The sequence below is a fragment of the Gorilla gorilla genome, chromosome Y, assembly GCF_029281585.2.
Source record: "Gorilla gorilla gorilla isolate KB3781 chromosome Y, NHGRI_mGorGor1-v2.1_pri, whole genome shotgun sequence".
Taxonomy (NCBI): Eukaryota; Metazoa; Chordata; class Mammalia; order Primates; family Hominidae; genus Gorilla; species Gorilla gorilla.
This window is the reverse complement of record NC_073248.2, coordinates 23978508-24004023: the sequence shown is the minus strand read 5'-3', so window position 1 is coordinate 24004023 and position 25516 is coordinate 23978508.

The following is a 25516-nucleotide window of genomic DNA, read 5'->3' as shown; positions in this document are numbered from 1 at the left end:
GGAACACTCTGTTTGTAATGTGTGCAAGTGGATAATTGGACCTCCTTGAGGATTTCGTTGTTAACGGGTTTTCTTCATCAAATGCTAGACAGAAGAATTCTCAGTAACTTCTTTGGTTTGCATGTATTCAACTCACAGTGTTGAACCTTCCTTTAGACAGAGCGGATTTGAAACACTCTTTTTGTGGAATTTGCAAGTGGACATTTCAAGCGCTTTGGGCCAATGGTAGAAACGGAAATATCTTCATATAAAAACTAGAGACAATCATTCTCAGAAACCACTTTGTGATGCGTTCGTTCCACTCACAGAGTTTAACCTTCGTTTTCATAGAGCAGTTTGGAAACACTCCCTTTGTAAAGCCTTCAAGTGGATATTTGGACCTCTTTGAGGATTTCATTGGAAACCGGATTTTTCAATCTAATGCGAGACACAAGATTTCTTAGTAACTTCTTTGGGTTGCGTGTTTTCAACTCACAGAGTTGAACCTTCCTTTAGACAGAGCAGATTTCAAACAATCTTTTGTGGAATTTGCAAGAGGAGATTTCAAGCCCCTTGGGGCCAATGGTAGAAAAGGAAATATCTACGTATAAAAACAATAGAGAATCATTCTCAGATACCACTTTCTGATGTGTGCGTTCCACTCACGGAGTTTAACCTTTCTGTTCATAGAGCCGTTTGGAAACACTCTGTTTGTAAAGTCTGCAAGTGGATATTTGGACATCTTTGAGGATTTCTTTGGAAAAGGGATTCCTTCATCCAATGCTAGACAGAAGAATTCTCAGTAACTTCTTTGGGTTGCGTGCATTCAACACACAGAACTGAAACTTCCTTTAGGCAGAGCACATTTGAAACACTCTTTTTGAGGAATTTGCAAGTGGAGATTTCAAGCCCCTTGGGGTCAGTGGTAGAAAAGGTAATATCTTCGAATAAAAACTAGAGAGAATCATTCTCCGAAACCACTTTGTGATGTGTGCATTCCACTCACAGAGTTTAACCTATCTTTTCACAGAGCAGTTTGGAAACACTCTGTTTGTAAAGTCGGCAGTGGATATTTGGGCCTTCTTGTGGATTTCGTTGGAAACGGGATTCCTTCATCTAATGCTAGACAGAAGAATTCTCAGTAACTTCTTTGTGTTGCGTGTTTTCAACTCACAGAGTTTAACCTTCCTCTAAGCAGAGCAGATTTGAAACACACTTTTTGTGGAATTTGAAATTGGAGATTTCAAGAGTTTTGGGGTCAAAGGTAGAAAAGGAAATATCTTCCTATAAAAACAATAGAGAATCATTCTTAGAAACCACTTTGTGATGTGTGTGTTACACTCACAGAGCCTAACATTTCCTTTCATAGAGCAGTTTGGAAACACTGTGTTTGTACCTTCTGCAAGTGGATATTTGGACCTCTTTGTGGATTTCATTGGAAACGGGATTTCTTCATCTAATGCTTGACAGGAGAATTCTCAGTAACTTCTTTGCGTTGCGTGTATTCAGTTCACAGAGTTTAACCTTCCTTTAGACAGAGCAGCTCTGAAACACTCTTTTTTGTGGAAATTGCAAGTGGAGATTTCAAGCACATTGGGTCCAAATGTAGAAAAGGAATATCTTCGTATAAAAACTACAGAGAATCATTCTCAGAAACCATTTCGTGATGTGTGCGTTCCACTCACAGCGTTTAACCTTTCTTTTCATAGAGCAGTTCGGAAACACTCTGTTTGTAATGTCTGCAAGTGGATAAATCGACCTCTTTGAAGATTTCGTTGGTAACCGGATTTCTCCATCTAATGCTAGACAGAAAAATTCTCAGTAACTTCTTTGGGTTGCGTGTACTCAACTCACAGAGTTGAATCTTCTTTTAGACAGAACATTTTTGAAACACTCTTTTTATCGAATTTACAACTTCAGATTTCATGCGCTTTTCGGCCACAGGTAGAAAAGGAGATATCTTCGTATAAAAACTACAGAGAATCATGTTCAGAAACAACCTTGTGATGTGTGCGTTCCAATCACAGAGTTTAACTTTTTCCTTTCATAGAGCAGTTTGGGAACACTCTGTTTGTAATGTGTGCAAGTGGATAATTGGACCTCCTTGAGGATTTCGTTGTTAACGGGTTTTCTTCATCAAATGCTAGACAGAAGAATTCTCAGTAACTTCTTTGGGTTGCGTGTATTCAACTCACAGAATTGAACCTTCTTTTAGAGAGAACAGATTTGAAACATTCTTTTTGTGGAATTTACAAGTGGAGATTCCAAGCGCTTTGATGTCAAAGGAAGAAAAGGGAATATCTTCCTATAAAAACTCTAGAGAATCATTCTGAGAAACCACGTCTTTATGTGTGCGTTCCACTCATAGAGTTTAACCTTTCTTCCATGGAGCAGTTTGGAAACACTCTGTTTGTAAATTCTGCAAGAGGATATTTGGACCTCTTTGACGATTTCGTTGGAAACGGGTTTTCTTTATCTAGCGCTAGACAGAAGAATCCTCAGTAACTTCTTTGGGTTGCATGTATTCACCTCACAGAGTTGAACCTTCCTTTAGAGAGAGCAGATTTGAAACACTCTTTTGTGGAATTTGCAAGTGGAGATTTCTAGCGCATTGGGACCAATTGTATAAAAGGAAATATCTTCGTATTTAAACTAGAGAGAATCATTCTCAGAAACCACTTTGTGATCTGTGCGTTCCACTCACAGCGTTTAACCTTTCTTTTCATAGAGCAGTTGGGAAACACTCTGTAACATCTGCAAGTGGATATTTGGATCTCTTTGAGGATTTCGTTGGAGACGGGATTTCTTCATCTAATGCTAGTCAGAAGAAATCTCAGTAACTTCTTTGGGTTGCGTGTATTCCACTCATAGAGTTGAACCTTCCTTTAGAGTGAGCAGATTTGAAACACTCTTTTTGTTGAAATTGCAATTGGAGATTTCAAGCACTTTGGGGTCAACGGAAGAAAAGGAAATATCTTCGTACAAAAACTACAGAGAATCATTTTCAGAAACCACCTTGTGATGTGTGTGTTCCACACACAGCGTTTAACCTTTCTTTTCATAGAGCAGTTTGGAAACACTCTGTTTGTAAAGTCTGCAAGTTGATATTTGGACCTCCTTGAGTATTTCGTTCGAAACGGGATTTCTTCATCTAGTGCTAGACAGAAGAATTCTCAGTAACTTCTTTGGGTTGCGTGTACTCAACTCACAGAGTTGAATCTTCTTTTAGACAGAACATTTTTGAAACACTCTTTTTATCGAATTTACAAGTGGAGATTTCAAGCGCTTTTCGGCCACAGGTAGAAAAGGAGATATCTTCGTATAAAAACTACAGAGAATCATGTTCAGAAACAACCTTGTGATGTGTGCGTTCCAATCACAGAGTTTAACTTTTTCCTTTCATAGAGCGGTTTGGGAACACTCTGTTTGTAATGTGTGCAAGTGGATAATTGGACCTCCTTGAGGATTTCGTTGTTAACGGGTTTTCTTCATCAAATGCTAGACAGAAGAATTCTCAGTAACTTCTTTGGTTTGCATGTATTCAACTCACAGTGTTGAACCTTCCTTTAGACAGAGCGGATTTGAAACACTCTTTTTGTGGAATTTGCAAGTGGACATTTCAAGCGCTTTGGGCCAATGGTAGAAACGGAAATATCTTCATATAAAAACTAGAGACAATCATTCTCAGAAACCACTTTGTGATGCGTTCGTTCCACTCACAGAGTTTAACCTTCGTTTTCATAGAGCAGTTTGGAAACACTCCCTTTGTAAAGCCTTCAAGTGGATATTTGGACCTCTTTGAGGATTTCATTGGAAACCGGATTTTTCAATCTAATGCGAGACACAAGATTTCTTAGTAACTTCTTTGGGTTGCGTGTTTTCAACTCACAGAGTTGAACCTTCCTTTAGACAGAGCAGATTTCAAACAATCTTTTGTGGAATTTGCAAGAGGAGATTTCAAGCCCCTTGGGGCCAATGGTAGAAAAGGAAATATCTACGTATAAAAACAATAGAGAATCATTCTCAGATACCACTTTCTGATGTGTGCGTTCCACTCACGGAGTTTAACCTTTCTGTTCATAGAGCCGTTTGGAAACACTCTGTTTGTAAAGTCTGCAAGTGGATATTTGGACATCTTTGAGGATTTCTTTGGAAAAGGGATTCCTTCATCCAATGCTAGACAGAAGAATTCTCAGTAACTTCTTTGGGTTGCGTGCATTCAACACACAGAACTGAAACTTCCTTTAGGCAGAGCACATTTGAAACACTCTTTTTGAGGAATTTGCAAGTGGAGATTTCAAGCCCCTTGGGGTCAGTGGTAGAAAAGGTAATATCTTCGAATAAAAACTAGAGAGAATCATTCTCCGAAACCACTTTGTGATGTGTGCATTCCACTCACAGAGTTTAACCTATCTTTTCACAGAGCAGTTTGGAAACACTCTGTTTGTAAATTCGGCAGTGGATATTTGGGCCTTCTTGTGGATTTCGTTGGAAACGGGATTCCTTCATCTAATGCTAGACAGAAGAATTCTCAGTAACTTCTTTGTGTTGCGTGTTTTCAACTCACAGAGTTTAACCTTCCTCTAAGCAGAGCAGATTTGAAACACACTTTTTGTGGAATTTGAAATTGGAGATTTCAAGAGTTTTGGGGTCAAAGGTAGAAAAGGAAATATCTTCCTATAAAAACAATAGAGAATCATTCTTAGAAACCACTTTGTGATGTGTGTGTTACACTCACAGAGCCTAACATTTCCTTTCATAGAGCAGTTTGGAAACACTGTGTTTGTACCTTCTGCAAGTGGATATTTGGACCTCTTTGTGGATTTCATTGGAAACGGGATTTCTTCATCTAATGCTTGACAGGAGAATTCTCAGTAACTTCTTTGCGTTGCGTGTATTCAGTTCACAGAGTTTAACCTTCCTTTAGACAGAGCAGCTCTGAAACACTCTTTTTTGTGGAAATTGCAAGTGGAGATTTCAAGCACATTGGGTCCAAATGTAGAAAAGGAATATCTTCGTATAAAAACTACAGAGAATCATTCTCAGAAACCATTTCGTGATGTGTGCGTTCCACTCACAGCGTTTAACCTTTCTTTTCATAGAGCAGTTCGGAAACACTCTGTTTGTAATGTCTGCAAGTGGATAAATCGACCTCTTTGAAGATTTCGTTGGTAACCGGATTTCTTCATCTAATGCTAGACAGAAAAATTCTCAGTAACTTCTTTGGGTTGCGTGTACTCAACTCACAGAGTTGAATCTTCTTTTAGACAGAACATTTTTGAAACACTCTTTTTATCGAATTTACAACTTCAGATTTCATGCGCTTTTCGGCCACAGGTAGAAAAGGAGATATCTTCGTATAAAAACTACAGAGAATCATGTTCAGAAACAACCTTGTGATGTGTGCGTTCCAATCACAGAGTTTAACTTTTTCCTTTCATAGAGCAGTTTGGGAACACTCTGTTTGTAATGTGTGCAAGTGGATAATTGGACCTCCTTGAGGATTTCGTTGTTAACGGGTTTTCTTCATCAAATGCTAGACAGAAGAATTCTCAGTAACTTCTTTGGGTTGCGTGTATTCAACTCACAGAATTGAACCTTCTTTTAGAGAGAACAGATTTGAAACATTCTTTTTGTGGAATTTACAAGTGGAGATTCCAAGCGCTTTGATGTCAAAGGAAGAAAAGGGAATATCTTCCTATAAAAACTCTAGAGAATCATTCTGAGAAACCACGTCTTTATGTGTGCGTTCCACTCATAGAGTTTAACCTTTCTTCCATGGAGCAGTTTGGAAACACTCTGTTTGTAAATTCTGCAAGAGGATATTTGGACCTCTTTGACGATTTCGTTGGAAACGGGTTTTCTTTATCTAGCGCTAGACAGAAGAATCCTCAGTAACTTCTTTGGGTTGCATGTATTCACCTCACAGAGTTGAACCTTCCTTTAGAGAGAGCAGATTTGAAACACTCTTTTGTGGAATTTGCAAGTGGAGATTTCTAGCGCATTGGGACCAATTGTATAAAAGGAAATATCTTCGTATTTAAACTAGAGAGAATCATTCTCAGAAACCACTTTGTGATCTGTGCGTTCCACTCACAGCGTTTAACCTTTCTTTTCATAGAGCAGTTGGGAAACACTCTGTAACATCTGCAAGTGGATATTTGGATCTCTTTGAGGATTTCGTTGGAGACGGGATTTCTTCATCTAATGCTAGTCAGAAGAAATCTCAGTAACTTCTTTGGGTTGCGTGTATTCCACTCATAGAGTTGAACCTTCCTTTAGAGTGAGCAGATTTGAAACACTCTTTTTGTTGAAATTGCAATTGGAGATTTCAAGCACTTTGGGGTCAACGGAAGAAAAGGAAATATCTTCGTACAAAAACTACAGAGAATCATTTTCAGAAACCACCTTGTGATGTGTGTGTTCCACACACAGCGTTTAACCTTTCTTTTCATAGAGCAGTTTGGAAACACTCTGTTTGTAAAGTCTGCAAGTTGATATTTGGACCTCCTTGAGTATTTCGTTCGAAACGGGATTTCTTCATCTAGTGCTAGACAGAAGAATTCTCAGTAACTTCTTTGGGTTGCGTGTACTCAACTCACAGAGTTGAATCTTCTTTTAGACAGAACATTTTTGAAACACTCTTTTTATCGAATTTACAAGTGGAGATTTCAAGCGCTTTTCGGCCACAGGTAGAAAAGGAGATATCTTCGTATAAAAACTACAGAGAATCATGTTCAGAAACAACCTTGTGATGTGTGCGTTCCAATCACAGAGTTTAACTTTTTCCTTTCATAGAGCGGTTTGGGAACACTCTGTTTGTAATGTGTGCAAGTGGATAATTGGACCTCCTTGAGGATTTCGTTGTTAACGGGTTTTCTTCATCAAATGCTAGACAGAAGAATTCTCAGTAACTTCTTTGGTTTGCATGTATTCAACTCACAGTGTTGAACCTTCCTTTAGACAGAGCGGATTTGAAACACTCTTTTTGTGGAATTTGCAAGTGGACATTTCAAGCGCTTTGGGCCAATGGTAGAAACGGAAATATCTTCATATGAAAACTAGAGACAATCATTCTCAGAAACCACTTTGTGATGCGTTCGTTCCACTCACAGAGTTTAACCTTCGTTTTCATAGAGCAGTTTGGAAACACTCCCTTTGTAAAGCCTTCAAGTGGATATTTGGACCTCTTTGAGGATTTCATTGGAAACCGGATTTTTCAATCTAATGCGAGACACAAGATTTCTTAGTAACTTCTTTGGGTTGCGTGTTTTCAACTCACAGAGTTGAACCTTCCTTTAGACAGAGCAGATTTCAAACAATCTTTTGTGGAATTTGCAAGAGGAGATTTCAAGCCCCTTGGGGCCAATGGTAGAAAAGGAAATATCTACGTATAAAAACAATAGAGAATCATTCTCAGATACCACTTTCTGATGTGTGCGTTCCACTCACGGAGTTTAACCTTTCTGTTCATAGAGCCGTTTGGAAACACTCTGTTTGTAAAGTCTGCAAGTGGATATTTGGACATCTTTGAGGATTTCTTTGGAAAAGGGATTCCTTCATCCAATGCTAGACAGAAGAATTCTCAGTAACTTCTTTGGGTTGCGTGTATTCAACACACAGAACTGAAACTTCCTTTAGGCAGAGCACATTTGAAACACTCTTTTTGAGGAATTTGCAAGTGGAGATTTCAAGCCCCTTGGGGTCAGTGGTAGAAAAGGTAATATCTTCGAATAAAAACTAGAGAGAATCATTCTCCGAAACCACTTTGTGATGTGTGCATTCCACTCACAGAGTTTAACCTATCTTTTCACAGAGCAGTTTGGAAACACTCTGTTTGTAAAGTCGGCAGTGGATATTTGGGCCTTCTTGTGGATTTCGTTGGAAACGGGATTCCTTCATCTAATGCTAGACAGAAGAATTCTCAGTAACTTCTTTGTGTTGCGTGTTTTCAACTCACAGAGTTTAACCTTCCTCTAAGCAGAGCAGATTTGAAACACACTTTTTGTGGAATTTGAAATTGGAGATTTCAAGAGTTTTGGGGTCAAAGGTAGAAAAGGAAATATCTTCCTATAAAAACAATAGAGAATCATTCTTAGAAACCACTTTGTGATGTGTGTGTTACACTCACAGAGCCTAACATTTCCTTTCATAGAGCAGTTTGGAAACACTGTGTTTGTACCTTCTGCAAGTGGATATTTGGACCTCTTTGTGGATTTCATTGGAAACGGGATTTCTTCATCTAATGCTTGACAGGAGAATTCTCAGTAACTTCTTTGCGTTGCGTGTATTCAGTTCACAGAGTTTAACCTTCCTTTAGACAGAGCAGCTCTGAAACACTCTTTTTTGTGGAAATTGCAAGTGGAGATTTCAAGCACATTGGGTCCAAATGTAGAAAAGGAATATCTTCGTATAAAAACTACAGAGAATCATTCTCAGAAACCATTTCGTGATGTGTGCGTTCCACTCACAGCGTTTAACCTTTCTTTTCATAGAGCAGTTCGGAAACACTCTGTTTGTAATGTCTGCAAGTGGATAAATCGACCTCTTTGAAGATTTCGTTGGTAACCGGATTTCTCCATCTAATGCTAGACAGAAAAATTCTCAGTAACTTCTTTGGGTTGCGTGTACTCAACTCACAGAGTTGAATCTTCTTTTAGACAGAACATTTTTGAAACACTCTTTTTATCGAATTTACAACTTCAGATTTCATGCGCTTTTCGGCCACAGGTAGAAAAGGAGATATCTTCGTATAAAAACTACAGAGAATCATGTTCAGAAACAACCTTGTGATGTGTGCGTTCCAATCACAGAGTTTAACTTTTTCCTTTCATAGAGCAGTTTGGGAACACTCTGTTTGTAATGTGTGCAAGTGGATAATTGGACCTCCTTGAGGATTTCGTTGTTAACGGGTTTTCTTCATCAAATGCTAGACAGAAGAATTCTCAGTAACTTCTTTGGGTTGCGTGTATTCAACTCACAGAATTGAACCTTCTTTTAGAGAGAACAGATTTGAAACATTCTTTTTGTGGAATTTACAAGTGGAGATTCCAAGCGCTTTGATGTCAAAGGAAGAAAAGGGAATATCTTCCTATAAAAACTCTAGAGAATCATTCTGAGAAACCACGTCTTTATGTGTGCGTTCCACTCATAGAGTTTAACCTTTCTTCCATGGAGCAGTTTGGAAACACTCTGTTTGTAAATTCTGCAAGAGGATATTTGGACCTCTTTGACGATTTCGTTGGAAACGGGTTTTCTTTATCTAGCGCTAGACAGAAGAATCCTCAGTAACTTCTTTGGGTTGCATGTATTCACCTCACAGAGTTGAACCTTCCTTTAGAGAGAGCAGATTTGAAACACTCTTTTGTGGAATTTGCAAGTGGATATTTCTAGCGCATTGGGACCAATTGTATAAAAGGAAATATCTTCGTATTTAAACTAGAGAGAATCATTCTCAGAAACCACTTTGTGATCTGTGCGTTCCACTCACAGCGTTTAACCTTTCTTTTCATAGAGCAGTTGGGAAACACTCTGTAACATCTGCAAGTGGATATTTGGATCTCTTTGAGGATTTCGTTGGAGACGGGATTTCTTCATCTAATGCTAGTCAGAAGAAATCTCAGTAACTTCTTTGGGTTGCGTGTATTCCACTCATAGAGTTGAACCTTCCTTTAGAGTGAGCAGATTTGAAACACTCTTTTTGTTGAAATTGCAATTGGAGATTTCAAGCACTTTGGGGTCAACGGAAGAAAAGGAAATATCTTCGTACAAAAACTACAGAGAATCATTTTCAGAAACCACCTTGTGATGTGTGTGTTCCACACACAGCGTTTAACCTTTCTTTTCATAGAGCAGTTTGGAAACACTCTGTTTGTAAAGTCTGCAAGTTGATATTTGGACCTCCTTGAGTATTTCGTTCGAAACGGGATTTCTTCATCTAGTGCTAGACAGAAGAATTCTCAGTAACTTCTTTGGGTTGCGTGTACTCAACTCACAGAGTTGAATCTTCTTTTAGACAGAACATTTTTGAAACACTCTTTTTATCGAATTTACAAGTGGAGATTTCAAGCGCTTTTCGGCCACAGGTAGAAAAGGAGATATCTTCGTATAAAAACTACAGAGAATCATGTTCAGAAACAACCTTGTGATGTGTGCGTTCCAATCACAGAGTTTAACTTTTTCCTTTCATAGAGCGGTTTGGGAACACTCTGTTTGTAATGTGTGCAAGTGGATAATTGGACCTCCTTGAGGATTTCGTTGTTAACGGGTTTTCTTCATCAAATGCTAGACAGAAGAATTCTCAGTAACTTCTTTGGTTTGCATGTATTCAACTCACAGTGTTGAACCTTCCTTTAGACAGAGCGGATTTGAAACACTCTTTTTGTGGAATTTGCAAGTGGACATTTCAAGCGCTTTGGGCCAATGGTAGAAACGGAAATATCTTCATATAAAAACTAGAGACAATCATTCTCAGAAACCACTTTGTGATGCGTTCGTTCCACTCACAGAGTTTAACCTTCGTTTTCATAGAGCAGTTTGGAAACACTCCCTTTGTAAAGCCTTCAAGTGGATATTTGGACCTCTTTGAGGATTTCATTGGAAACCGGATTTTTCAATCTAATGCGAGACACAAGATTTCTTAGTAACTTCTTTGGGTTGCGTGTTTTCAACTCACAGAGTTGAACCTTCCTTTAGACAGAGCAGATTTCAAACAATCTTTTGTGGAATTTGCAAGAGGAGATTTCAAGCCCCTTGGGGCCAATGGTAGAAAAGGAAATATCTACGTATAAAAACAATAGAGAATCATTCTCAGATACCACTTTCTGATGTGTGCGTTCCACTCACGGAGTTTAACCTTTCTGTTCATAGAGCCGTTTGGAAACACTCTGTTTGTAAAGTCTGCAAGTGGATATTTGGACATCTTTGAGGATTTCTTTGGAAAAGGGATTCCTTCATCCAATGCTAGACAGAAGAATTCTCAGTAACTTCTTTGGGTTGCGTGTATTCAACACACAGAACTGAAACTTCCTTTAGGCAGAGCACATTTGAAACACTCTTTTTGAGGAATTTGCAAGTGGAGATTTCAAGCCCCTTGGGGTCAGTGGTAGAAAAGGTAATATCTTCGAATAAAAACTAGAGAGAATCATTCTCCGAAACCACTTTGTGATGTGTGCATTCCACTCACAGAGTTTAACCTATCTTTTCACAGAGCAGTTTGGAAACACTCTGTTTGTAAAGTCGGCAGTGGATATTTGGGCCTTCTTGTGGATTTCGTTGGAAACGGGATTCCTTCATCTAATGCTAGACAGAAGAATTCTCAGTAACTTCTTTGTGTTGCGTGTATTCAACTCACAGAGTTTAACCTTCCTCTAAGCAGAGCAGATTTGAAACACACTTTTTGTGGAATTTGAAATTGGAGATTTCAAGAGTTTTGGGGTCAAAGGTAGAAAAGGAAATATCTTCCTATAAAAACAATAGAGAATCATTCTTAGAAACCACTTTGTGATGTGTGTGTTACACTCACAGAGCCTAACATTTCCTTTCATAGAGCAGTTTGGAAACACTGTGTTTGTACCTTCTGCAAGTGGATATTTGGACCTCTTTGTGGATTTCATTGGAAACGGGATTTCTTCATCTAATGCTTGACAGGAGAATTCTCAGTAACTTCTTTGCGTTGCGTGTATTCAATTCACAGAGTTTAACCTTCCTTTAGACAGAGCAGCTCTGAAACACTCTTTTTTGTGGAAATTGCAAGTGGAGATTTCAAGCACATTGGGTCCAAATGTAGAAAAGGAATATCTTCGTATAAAAACTACAGAGAATCATTCTCAGAAACCATTTCGTGATGTGTGCGTTCCACTCACAGCGTTTAACCTTTCTTTTCATAGAGCAGTTTGGAAACACTCTGTTTGTAATGTCTGCAAGTGGATAAATCGACCTCTTTGAAGATTTCGTTGGTAACCGGATTTCTTCATCTAATGCTAGACAGAAAAATTCTCAGTAACTTCTTTGGGTTGCGTGTACTCAACTCACAGAGTTGAATCTTCTTTTAGACAGAACATTTTTGAAACACTCTTTTTATCGAATTTACAAGTGGAGATTTCATGCGCTTTTTGGCCACAGGTAGAAAAGGAGATATCTTTGTATAAAAACTACAGAGAATCATGTTCAGAAACAACCTTGTGATGTGTGCGTTCCAATCACAAAGTTTAACTTTTTCCTTTCATAGAGCAGTTTGGGAACACTCTGTTTGTAATGTGTGCAAGTGGATAATTGGACCTCCTTGAGGATTTCCTTGTTAACGGGTTTTCTTCATCAAATGCTAGACAGAAGAATTCTCAGTAACTTCTTTGGGTTGCGTGTATTCAACTCACAGAATTGAACCTTCTTTTAGAGAGAACAGATTTGAAACATTCTTTTTGTGGAATTTACAAGTGGAGATTCCAAGCGCTTTGATGTCAAAGGAAGAAACGGGAATATCTTCCTATAAAAACTCTAGAGAATCATTCTGAGAAACCACGTCTTTATGTGTGCGTTCCACTCATAGAGTTTAACCTTTCTTCCATGGAGCAGTTTGGAAACACTCTGTTTGTAAATTCTGCAAGAGGATATTTGGACCTCTTTGACGATTTCGTTGGAAACGGGTTTTCTTTATCTAGTGCTAGACAGAAGAATCCTCAGTAACTTCTTTGGGTTGCATGTATTCACCTCACAGAGTTGAACCTTCCTTTAGAGAGAGCAGATTTGAAACACTCTTTTGTGGAATTTGCAAGTGGAGATTTCTAGCGCATTGGGACCAATTGTATAAAAGGAAATATCTTCGTATTTAAACTAGAGAGAATCATTCTCAGAAACCACTTTGTGATCTGTGCGTTCCACTCACAGCGTTTAACCTTTCTTTTCATAGAGCAGTTGGGAAACACTCTGTAACATCTGCAAGTGGATATTTGGATCTCTTTGAGGATTTCGTTGGAGACGGGATTTCTTCATCTAATGCTAGTCAGAAGAAATCTCAGTAACTTCTTTGGGTTGCGTGTATTCCACTCATAGAGTTGAACCTTCCTTTAGAGTGAGCAGATTTGAAACACTCTTTTTGTTGAAATTGCAATTGGAGATTTCAAGCACTTTGGGATCAATGGAAGAAAAGGAAATATCTTCGTACAAAAACTACAGAGAACCATTTTCAGAAACCACCTTGTGATGTGTGTGTTCCACACACAGCGTTTAACCTTTCTTTTCATAGAGCAGTTTCGAAACACTCTGTTTGTAAAGTCTGCAAGTTGATATTTGGACCTCCTTGAGTATATCGTTCGAAACGGGATTTCTTCATCTAGTGCTAGACAGAAGAATTCTCAGTAACTTCTTTGGGTTGCGTGTACTCAACTCACAGAGTTGAAACTTCTTTTAGACAGAAGAGATTTGAAACATTCTTTTTATGGAATTTACAAGGGGACATTTCAAGCGCTTTGATGTCAAATGTAGAAAGGGAATATCTTCCTATAAAAAGTCAAGAGAATCTTTCTGAGAAACCAAGTTATGATGTGTGAATTCCACTCATAGATTTAAACCTTTCTTTCATAGAGCAGTTTGGAAACACTCTGTTTGCAAATTCTGCAAGTGGATAATTGGACCTCTTTGATGATTTCAATGGAAACGGGATTTCTTCATTTGTGCTAGACAGAAGAATCCTCAGTAACTACTTTGGGTTGCGTGTATTCACCTCACAGAGTTGAACCTTCCTTTATAGAGAGCAGATTTTAAAAACTGTTTTTGTGGAATTTGCAGGTGGAGATTTCAAGCAATTTGCGGCCAATGGAAGAAAAGGAAATATCTTCGTATAAAAACTACAGAGAATCATTCTCAGAAATCATTTTGTGATGTGTGCGTTCCACTCGCATAGATTAACCTTTCTTTTCATAGAGCAGTTGGGAAACACTCTGTTTGTACCGTCTGGATGTGGATATTTGGACTTCCTTGAGGATTTCGTTGTAAACGGGATTTCTTCAACTAATGCTAGACAGAAGAAATCTCAGTAACTTCTTTGGGTTGCCTGTATTCAACTCACAGAGTTGAACCCTCTTTTAGACAGAGCAGATTTGAAACACTCTTTTTGTGGAATTTACAAGTAGAGATTTCAAGCGTTTTGCTGTCAAAGGTAGAAAAGGAAATATCTTCCTATAAAAACTCCAAAGAATCATTCTCAAAAACCACGATGTGATGTGTGAGTCCCATTCATAGAGTTCAACCTTTCTCTCATGGAGCAGTTTGGAAACACTCTGTTTGTAAATTCTGCAAGTGGATATTTGGTACTCTTGAGGATTTCGTTGGAAACGGGATTTCTTCATCTAATCCTAAACAGAAGAATCCTTCGCAATTTCTTTGGGTTGCGTGTATTCAATTCACAGAGTTGAACCATCCTTCAGACAGAGCAGATTTGAAACACTCTTTTTGTGGAATTTTCAAGTGGAGATCACATGCGCTTTGGGGCCAATGGCAGAAAAGCAAATATCTTCCTATAAAAACTAGAGAGAACCATTCTCAGAAACCACCACACTGTTATGTGTGTGTTACACTCACAGCACTTAACCTTTCTTTTCAGAGAGCAGTTTGGGAACACTCCGTTTGTGACGTCTGCAAGTGGATAATTGGACCTCTTTGGGGATTTCGTTGGAAACGGGATTTCTTCATCTAATGCTACAAAGAAGAATTCTCACTAACTTCTTTGAGTTGCGCGTATTCAACTCACAGAGTTGAACCTTCTTTTAGAGAGAACAGATTTGAAACACTCCTTTTGTGGAAATTACAAGTGGAGATTTCAAGCTCTTTGATGTCAAAGGTAGAAAAGGGAATTCCTTCCTATAAAAACTCTAGAGAACGAATCTGAAAAACCACGTTTTGATGTGTGCGTTCCACTCATAGAGTTTAACCTTTCTTTCATGGAGCAGTTTGGAAACACTCTGTTTGTAAATTCTGCAATTGGATACTTGGACCTCTTTGAGGATTTCGTTGGAAACGGGATTTCCTCATCTAGTGCTTGACAGAAGAATCCTCAGTAACTTCTTTTGGTTCCGTTTATTCACCTAACAGAGTTGCGCTTTCCTTTAGAGAGAGCAGATTTGAAACACTCTTTTTGTGGAATTTGCAAGTGGAGATTTCAAGTGCTTTGGGACCAATTGTAGAAAATGAAATATCTTGGTATATAAACTAGAGAGAATCATTCTCAGAAACCACTTTGTGATGTGTGCGTTCCACTCGCAGCGTTGAACCTTTCCTTTCATAGAGCAGTTTGGAAACACTCTGTTTGTAACATCTGCAAGTAGATATTTGGACCTCTTTGAGGATATGGTTGGAAACTGGATTTCTTCATCTATTGCTAGAGAGAAGAATTCTCAGTAACTTCTTTGGGTTGTGTGTATTCAACTCACAGATTTGAACCTTCATTTAGAGAGAGCAGATTTCTAACACTCTTTTTGTGGAATTAGCAAGTGGAGATTTCAAGCGCTTTGTGGACAAATGTAGAAAAGGAAATATCTTCCAATATAAACTACAGAGAATCATTCTCAGAAACCTCTTTGTGATGTGTGCGTTCCACTCACAGCGTTTAACCTTTCTCTTCATAGAGCAGTCTCGAAACACTCTGTTTGTAAAGTCTGCAAGTTGATATCTGGACCTCCTTGCGGATTTCTATGGAAACGGTATTTCTTCATGTAATGGTAGACAGAAGAATTCTCAGTAACTTCTTTGGGTTGCGTGTACTCAACTCACAGAGTTGAACCTTCCTTTAGACAGAGAAGATTTGAAACACTCTTTTTGTGGAAATTGCAGGTGGATATTTCTAGCAATTTGCGGCCAACGGAAGAAAAGGAAATATCTTCGTAAAAGAACTACAGAGAATCATTCTCAGAAATCATTTTGTGATGTGTGCGTTCCACTCTCAGAGGTTAACCTTTCTTTTCATAGAGCACTTTGGAAACACTCTGTTTGTAACGTCTGGATGTGGATATTTGGACCTCCTTGAGGATTTCATTGTAAACTGGAGTTCTTAATCTAATGGCAGACAGAGGAATTCTCAGTAACTTCTTTGGGTTGTGTGTTTTCAACTCACAGAGTTGAACCTTCTTTTAGACAGAACAGATTTGAAACACTCTTTTTGTGGGATTTACAAGTGGAGATTTCAAGCGCTTTGCTGTCAAAGGTAGAAAAGGAAATATCTTCCTATAAAAACTCCAGAGAATCATTCTCAGAAACCACGTTGTGATGTGTGAGTTCCACTCATAGAGTTTAACCTTTCTTTCATGGAGCAGCTTGGAAATACTCTGTTTGTAAATTCTGCAAGTGGATATTTGGACCTCCTGAGGATTTCGTTGGAAACCGGATTTCTTCATCTAATGCTAGACAGAAGTATCCTCCGTAACTTCTTTGGTTTGCGTGTTTTCAACTCACAGGGTTGAACCATCCTTTAGACAGAGCAGATTTGAAACACTCTTTTTGTGGAATTTCCAAGTGGAGATTTCAAGCGCTTTGCTGTCAAAGGTAGAAAAGGAAATATCTTCCTATAAAAACTCCAAAGAATCATTCTCAAAAACCACGTTGTGATGTGTGAGTTCCACTCATAGAGTTTCACCTTTCAGTCATGGAGCAGTTTGGAAACACTCTGTTTGTAAATTCTGCAAGTGGATATTTGGTACTCTTGAGGATTTCGTTGGAAACGGGATTTCTTCATCTAATCCTAGACAGAAGATTCCTCTGTAATTTCTTTGGTTTGCGTGTTTTCAACTCACAGGGTTGAACCATCCTTTAGACAGAGCATATTTGAAACACTCTTTTTGTGGAATTTCAAAGTGGAGATCTAATGAGCTTTGGGACCAGTGGCAGAAAAGGGAATATCTTGCTATAAAAACTAGGGAGAATCTTTCTCAGAAATCACCACAATGTGATGTGTGCGTTACACTCACAGGGCTTAACCTTTCTTTTCATAGAGCGGTTTGTAAACACTCTGTTTGTAACGTCTGCAAGTGGATAATTGCAACTCTTTGAGGATTTCGTTGGAAACGGGATTTGTTCATCTAATGCTACAAAGAAGAATTCTCAGTAACTTCTTCGAGTTGCATGTATTCAACTCACAGAGTTGAACCTTCCTTTAGAGAGAGCAGATTTGAAACACTATTTTTGTCGAATTTGCAAGTGGAGATTTCCAGCGCTTTTCGACCACAGGTAGAAAAGGAAATATCTTCATATATAAAATTGAGAGAATCATTCACAGAAACCACTTTGTGGTGTGTGCGTTCCCCTCACAGAGTTTAACCTTTCTTTTCATAGAGCAGTTTGGAATCTCTCTGTGTGTAACGTCTGCACTTGGATAATTGGACCTCCTTGAGGATTTCGTTGCAAACGGGATTTCTTCATCTCATGCTAGACACAAGAAATCTCAGTAACTTCTTTGAGTTGCATGTATTCAACTGATAGAGTTGAACCTTCCTTTAGAAAGAGCAGATTTGAAACACTCTTTTTGTGGAAATTGCAAGAGGAGATTTCAAGCACTTTGGGGCCAATGGAAGAAAAGGAAATATCTTCGTACAAAAACTACACAGAATCATTCTCAGAAACCATTTTGTGAAGTGTGTGTTCCACTCACAGCGTTTAACCTTTCCTTTCAGAGAGCAGTTTGGAAGCACTCTGTTTGTAACGTCTGCAAGTGGATAATTGGACCTCTTTGAGGATTTCGTTGGAAACGGGATTTCTTCATCGAATGCTAGGCAGAAGAATTCTCAGTAACTTCTTTGAGTTGCGTGTATTCAACTCACAGAGTTGAATCTTCTTTCAGACAGAACAGATTTGAAATACTCTTTTAATCGAATTTGCAAGTGGAGATTTCAAGCGCTTTTTGGCCACAGGTAGAAAAGGAAATATCTTCTTATAAAAACTGCAGAGAATCATTTTCAGAAACCACCTTGTAATGCGTGCGTTCCACTCACAGAGTTTAACTTTTCTTTTCATAGTGCAGTTTGGAAATAATCTGTAAATTCTGCAAGTGGATATTTGGACCTCTTGAGGATTTCGTTGAAAACGGGATTTCTTCATCTAATGCTAGACAGAAGAATCCTCAGAAACTTCTTTGTGTTGCGTGTATTCAACTTACAGAGGTGAACCATCCTTTAGACAGAGCAGATTTGAAACACTCTTAATGTGGAATTTGGAAGTGGAGATCTCATGCGCTTTGGGGCCAACGGCAGAAAAGGAAATATCTTCCTATAAAAACTAGATAGAATCATTCTCAGAAACCACCACATTGTGATGTGTGCGTTCCACTCACAGCTCTTAACCTTTCTTTTCATAGAGCGGTTTGGAAACACTCTGTTTGTAACGTCTGCAAGTGGATAATTGGACCTCTTTCAGGATTTCGTTGGAAACGGGATTTCTTCATCTAATGCTACAAAGAAGAATTCTCAGTAACTTCTTTGGGTTGCGTGTATTCAACTCACAGAGTTGAACCTTCTTTTAGACAGAACAGATTTGAAACACTCCTTTTGTGGAATTTACAAGTGGAGATTTCAAGCGTTTTGATGTCAAAGGTAGAAAAGGGAATACCTGCCTATAAAAACTCTAGAGAATCATTCTGAGAAACCACGTTTTGATGTGTGCGTTCCACTCATAGAGTTTAACCTTTCTTTTCAGTTAGCAGTTTGGAAACACTCTATTTGTAAATTCTGCAAGTGGATACTTGGACGTCTTTGAGGATTTCATTGGAAACGCGATTTCTTCATCTAGTGCTAGACAGAAGAATCCTCAGTAACTTCTTTGGGTTTCGTGTACTCACCTCACAGAGTTGAACCTTCCTTTAGAGAGAGCAGATTTGAAACACTCTTTTTGAGGAATTTGCAAGTGGAGATTTCAAGCGCTTTGGGGCCAATGGAAGAAATGGAAATATCTTCGTATAAAAACTACAGAGAATCATTCTCAGAAACCATTTTGTGATGTTTGCATTCCACTCAAAACGTTTAACCTTTCTTTTCATAGAGCAGTTTGGAAACACTCTGTTTGTAGCGTCTGCAAGTGGATAATTGGACCTCTTTGAGGATTTCGTTGGTAACGGGATTTCTTCATCTAATGCTAGACAGAAAAATTCTCAGTAACTTCTTTGAGTTGCGTGTATTCAACTCACAGAGTTGAATCTTCTTTTAGACAGAACAGATTTGAAACACTCTTTTTATCGAATTTACAAGTGGAGATTTCAAGCGCTTTTCAGCCACAGGTAGAAAAGGAAATATCTTCGCATAAAAACTACAGAGAATCATATTCAGAAACCACCTTGTGATGTGTGCGTTCCACTCACAGAGTTTAACTTTTCTTTTCATAGAGCAGTTTGGAAACACTCTGTTTGTAACGTCTGCAAGCCTATAATTGGACCTCCTTGAGGATTTCGTTGTAAATGCGATTTCTTCATCTAATGCTAGACAGAAGAATTCTCAGTAGCTTCTTTGGGTTGCGTGTATACAACTCACAGAGTTGAAACTTCTTTTAGACAGAACAGAATTGAAACACTTTTTCTGTGGAATTTACAAGTGGAGATTACACGCGCTTTGATGTCAAAGGTAGAAAAGGGAATATCTTCCTATAAAAACTGCAGAGAATCATTCTCAGAAACCAAGTTATGATGTGTGAGTTCCACTCATAGATTTAAACCTTTCTTTCATAGAGCAGTTTGGAAACACTCTGTTTGTAAATTCTGCAAGTGGATAATTGGACCTCTTTGAGGATTTCAATGGAAACGGGATTTCTTCATTTGTGCTAGACAGAAGAATCCTCAGTAACTACTTTGGGTTGCGTGTATTCACCTCACAGAGTTCAACCTTCCTTTAGAGAGAGCAGATTATAAACACTGTTTTTGTGGAATTTGCAGGTGGAGATTTCAAGCAACTTGCGGCCAATGGAAGAAAAGGAAATATCTTCGTATAAAAACTAGAGAGAATCATTCTCAGAAATCATTTTGTGATGTGTTCGTTCCACTCGCATAGATTAACCTTTCTTTTCATAGAGCAGTTTGGAAACACTCTGTTTGTAACGTCTGGATGTGGATATTTGGACCTCCTTGAGGATTTTGTTGTCAACGGGATTTCTTCAACTAATGCTCGACAGAAGAATTCTCAGTAACTTCTTTGTGTTGCTTGTATTCAACTCAGAGTGTTGAACCTTCTTTTAGACAGAGCAGATTTGAAACACTCTTTTTGTGGAATTTACAAGTGGAGATTTCAAGCGCTTTGCTGTCAAAGGTAGAAAAGGAAATATCTTCCTATAAAAACTCCAAAGAATCATTCTCAAAAACCACGTTGTGATGTGTGCATTCCACTCACAGCGTTTAACCTTTCTTTTCAGAGAGCAGTTTGGAAACACTCTGTAAATTCTGCAAGTGGATATTTGGTACTCTTGAGGATTTCGTTGGAAACGGGATTTCTTCATCTAATGCTACAAAGAAGTATTCTCAGTAACTTCTTTGATTTGCGCGTATTCAACTCACAGGGTTGAACCGTCCTTTAGAGAGAGCAGATTTGAAACACTCTTTTTATCCAATTTGCAACTGGAGATTTCCAGCGCTTTTCATCCCCTGGTAGAAAAGGAAATAACTTCATATATAAACTTGAGATAATCATTCTCAGAAACAACTTTGTGTTGTGAGCATTCCACTCACAGAGTTTAACCTTTCTTTGCATAGAGCAGTTTGGAAACTCTCTGTGTGTATCATCTGCAAGTGGATAATTGGACCTCCTTGAGGATTTCGTTGTAAATGGGTTTTCTTCATCTAATGCTAGACAGAAGAAATCTCAGAAACTTCGTTGAGTTGCTTGTATTCAACAAATAGAGTTGAACCTTCCTTTAGACAGAGCAGATTTGAAACACCCTTTTTGTGGAAATTGGAAGTGGAGATTTCAAGCACTTTGGGGCCAACGGAAGAAAAGGAAATATCTTCGTATAAAAACTAGAGAGAATCATTGTCAGAAACCACCACATGGTGATGTGTGCGTTCCACTCACAGCGTTTAACCTTTCTTTTCAGAGAGCAGTTTGGAAACACTCCGTTTGTGACGTCTGCAAGTGGATAATTGGACCTCTTTGAGGATTTCGTAGGAAACGGGATTTCTTCATTTAATGCTAGACAGAAGAATTCTCAGTAACTTCTTTGGGTTGCGTGTATTCAACTCACGGAGTTGAATCTTCTTTTAGACAGAACAGATTTGAAACTCTCTTTTTATCGAATTTACAAGTGGAGATTTCAAGTGCTTTTCGACCACAGGTAGAAAGGGAAATATCTTCGTATAAAAACTCCAGAGAATCATTTTCAGAAACCACCTTGTGATGTCTGCGTTCCACTCACAGAGCTTAACCTTTCTATTCATAGAGCAGTTTGGAAACACCCTGTAACGTCTGCAAGTGGATATTTGGACCTCTTTGAGGATTTCGTTGGAAACGGGATTTCTTCATCTAATGCTAGACAGAAGAAATCTCAGTAACTTCTTTGGGTTGCGTGTATTCAACTCATAGAGTTGAACCTTCCTTTAGACAGAGCAGATTTGAAATACTCTTTTTGTGAAAATTGCAAGTGGAGATTTCAAGCAATTTGGGGCCAATGAAAGAAATGGAAATGTCTTCGTATAAAAACTACAGAGAATCATTCTCAGAAACCATTTTGTGATGTTTGCATTCCACTAAAAACGTTTAACCTTTCTTTTCATAGAGCAGTTTGGAAACACTCTGTTTGTAGCGTCTGCAAGTGGATAATTGGACCTCTTTGAGGATTTCGTTGGTAACGGGATTTCTTCATCTAATGCTAGACAGAAAAATTCTCAGTAACTTCTTAGAGTTGTGTGTATTCAACTCACAGAGTTGAAACTTCTTTTAGACAGAACAGAATTGAAACACTTTTTCTGTGGAATTTACAAGTGGAGATTACACGCGCTTTTATGTCAAAGGTAGAAAAGGGAATATCTTCCTATAAAAACTGCAGAGAATCATTCTCAGAAACCAAGTTATGATGTGTGAGTTCCACTCATAGATTTAAACCTTTCTTTCATAGAGCAGTTTGGAAACACTCTGTTTGTAAATTCTGCAAGTGGATAATTGGACCTCTTTGAGGATTTCAATGGAAACGGGATTTCTTCATTTGTACTAGACAAAAGAATCCTCAGTAACTACTTTAGATTGCGTGTATTCACCTCACAGAGTTGAACCTTCCTTTAGAGAGAGCAGATTTTAAACACTGTTTTTGTGGAATTTGCAGGTGGAGATTTCAAGCAATTTGCGGCCAATGGAAGAAAAGGAAATATCTTCGTATAAAAACTACAGAGAATCATTCTCAGAAATCATTTTGTGATGTGTGCGTTCCACTCGCATAGATTAACCTTTCTTTTCATAGAGCAGTTTGGTAACACTCTGTTTGTAACGTCTGGATGTGGATATTTGGACCTCCTTGAGGATTTCGTTGTAAACGGGATTTCTTCAACTAATGCTAGACAGAAGAATTCTCAGTAACTTCTTTGGGTTGCCTGTATTCAACTCACAGAGTTGAACCCTCTTTTAGACAGAGCAGATTTGAAACACTCTTTTTGTGGAATTTACAAGTAGAGATTTCAAGCGTTTTGCTGTCAAAGGTAGAAAAGGAAATATCTTCCTATAAAAACTCCAAAGAATCATTCTCAAAAACCACGATGTGATGTGTGAGTCCCATTCATAGAGTTCAACCTTTCTCTCATGGAGCAGTTTGGAAACACTCTGTTTGTAAATTCTGCAAGTGGATATTTGGTACTCTTGAGGATTTCGTTGGAAACGGGATTTCTTCATCTAATCCTAAACAGAAGAATCCTTCGCAATTTCTTTGGGTTGCGTGTATTCAATTCACAGAGTTGAACCATCCTTCAGACAGAGCAGATTTGAAACACTCTTTTTGTGGAATTTTCAAGTGGAGATCACATGCGCTTTGGGGCCAATGGCAGAAAAGCAAATATCTTCCTATAAAAACTAGAGAGAACCATTCTCAGAAACCACCACACTGTTATGTGTGTGTTACACTCACAGCACTTAACCTTTCTTTTCAGAGAGCAGTTTGGGAACACTCCGTTTGTGACGTCTGCAAGTGGATAATTGGACCTCTTTGGGGATTTCGTTGGAAACGGGATTTCTTCATCTAATGCTACAAAGAAGAATTCTCACTAACTTCTTTGAGTTGCGCGTATTCAACTCACAGAGTTGAACCTTCTTTTAGAGAGAACAGATTTGAAACACTCCTTTTGTGGAAATTACAAGTGGAGATTTCAAGCTCTTTGATGTCAAAGGTAGAAAAGGGAATTCCTTCCTATAAAAACTCTAGAGAACGAATCTGAAAAACCACGTTTTGATGTGTGCGTTCCACTCATAGAGTTTAACCTTTCTTTCATGGAGCAGTTTGGAAACACTCTGTTTGTAAATTCTGCAATTGGATACTTGGACCTCTTTGAGGATTTCGTTGGAAACGGGATTTCCTCATCTAGTGCTTGACAGAAGAATCCTCAGTAACTTCTTTTGGTTCCGTTTATTCACCTAACAGAGTTGCGCTTTCCTTTAGAGAGAGCAGATTTGAAACACTCTTTTTGTGGAATTTGCAAGTGGAGATTTCAAGTGCTTTGGGACCAATTGTAGAAAATGAAATATCTTGGTATATAAACTAGAGAGAATCATTCTCAGAAACCACTTTGTGATGTGTGCGTTCCACTCGCAGCGTTGAACCTTTCCTTTCATAGAGCAGTTTGGAAACACTCTGTTTGTAACATCTGCAAGTAGATATTTGGACCTCTTTGAGGATATGGTTGGAAACTGGATTTCTTCATCTATTGCTAGAGAGAAGAATTCTCAGTAACTTCTTTGGGTTGTGTGTATTCAACTCACAGATTTGAACCTTCATTTAGAGAGAGCAGATTTCTAACACTCTTTTTGTGGAATTAGCAAGTGGAGATTTCAAGCGCTTTGTGGACAAATGTAGAAAAGGAAATATCTTCCAATATAAACTACAGAGAATCATTCTCAGAAACCTCTTTGTGATGTGTGCGTTCCACTCACAGCGTTTAACCTTTCTCTTCATAGAGCAGTCTCGAAACACTCTGTTTGTAAAGTCTGCAAGTTGATATCTGGACCTCCTTGCGGATTTCTATGGAAACGGTATTTCTTCATGTAATGGTAGACAGAAGAATTCTCAGTAACTTCTTTGGGTTGCGTGTACTCAACTCACAGAGTTGAACCTTCCTTTAGACAGAGAAGATTTGAAACACTCTTTTTGTGGAAATTGCAGGTGGATATTTCTAGCAATTTGCGGCCAACGGAAGAAAAGGAAATATCTTCGTAAAAGAACTACAGAGAATCATTCTCAGAAATCATTTTGTGATGTGTGCGTTCCACTCTCAGAGGTTAACCTTTCTTTTCATAGAGCACTTTGGAAACACTCTGTTTGTAACGTCTGGATGTGGATATTTGGACCTCCTTGAGGATTTCATTGTAAACTGGAGTTCTTAATCTAATGGCAGACAGAGGAATTCTCAGTAACTTCTTTGGGTTGTGTGTTTTCAACTCACAGAGTTGAACCTTCTTTTAGACAGAACAGATTTGAAACACTCTTTTTGTGGGATTTACAAGTGGAGATTTCAAGCGCTTTGCTGTCAAAGGTAGAAAAGGAAATATCTTCCTATAAAAACTCCAGAGAATCATTCTCAGAAACCACGTTGTGATGTGTGAGTTCCACTCATAGAGTTTAACCTTTCTTTCATGGAGCAGCTTGGAAATACTCTGTTTGTAAATTCTGCAAGTGGATATTTGGACCTCCTGAGGATTTCGTTGGAAACCGGATTTCTTCATCTAATGCTAGACAGAAGTATCCTCCGTAACTTCTTTGGTTTGCGTGTTTTCAACTCACAGGGTTGAACCATCCTTTAGACAGAGCAGATTTGAAACACTCTTTTTGTGGAATTTCCAAGTGGAGATTTCAAGCGCTTTGCTGTCAAAGGTAGAAAAGGAAATATCTTCCTATAAAAACTCCAAAGAATCATTCTCAAAAACCACGTTGTGATGTGTGAGTTCCACTCATAGAGTTTCACCTTTCAGTCATGGAGCAGTTTGGAAACACTCTGTTTGTAAATTCTGCAAGTGGATATTTGGTACTCTTGAGGATTTCGTTGGAAACGGGATTTCTTCATCTAATCCTAGACAGAAGATTCCTCTGTAATTTCTTTGGTTTGCGTGTTTTCAACTCACAGGGTTGAACCATCCTTTAGACAGAGCATATTTGAAACACTCTTTTTGTGGAATTTCAAAGTGGAGATCTAATGAGCTTTGGGACCAGTGGCAGAAAAGGGAATATCTTGCTATAAAAACTAGGGAGAATCTTTCTCAGAAATCACCACAATGTGATGTGTGCGTTACACTCACAGGGCTTAACCTTTCTTTTCATAGAGCGGTTTGTAAACACTCTGTTTGTAACGTCTGCAAGTGGATAATTGCAACTCTTTGAGGATTTCGTTGGA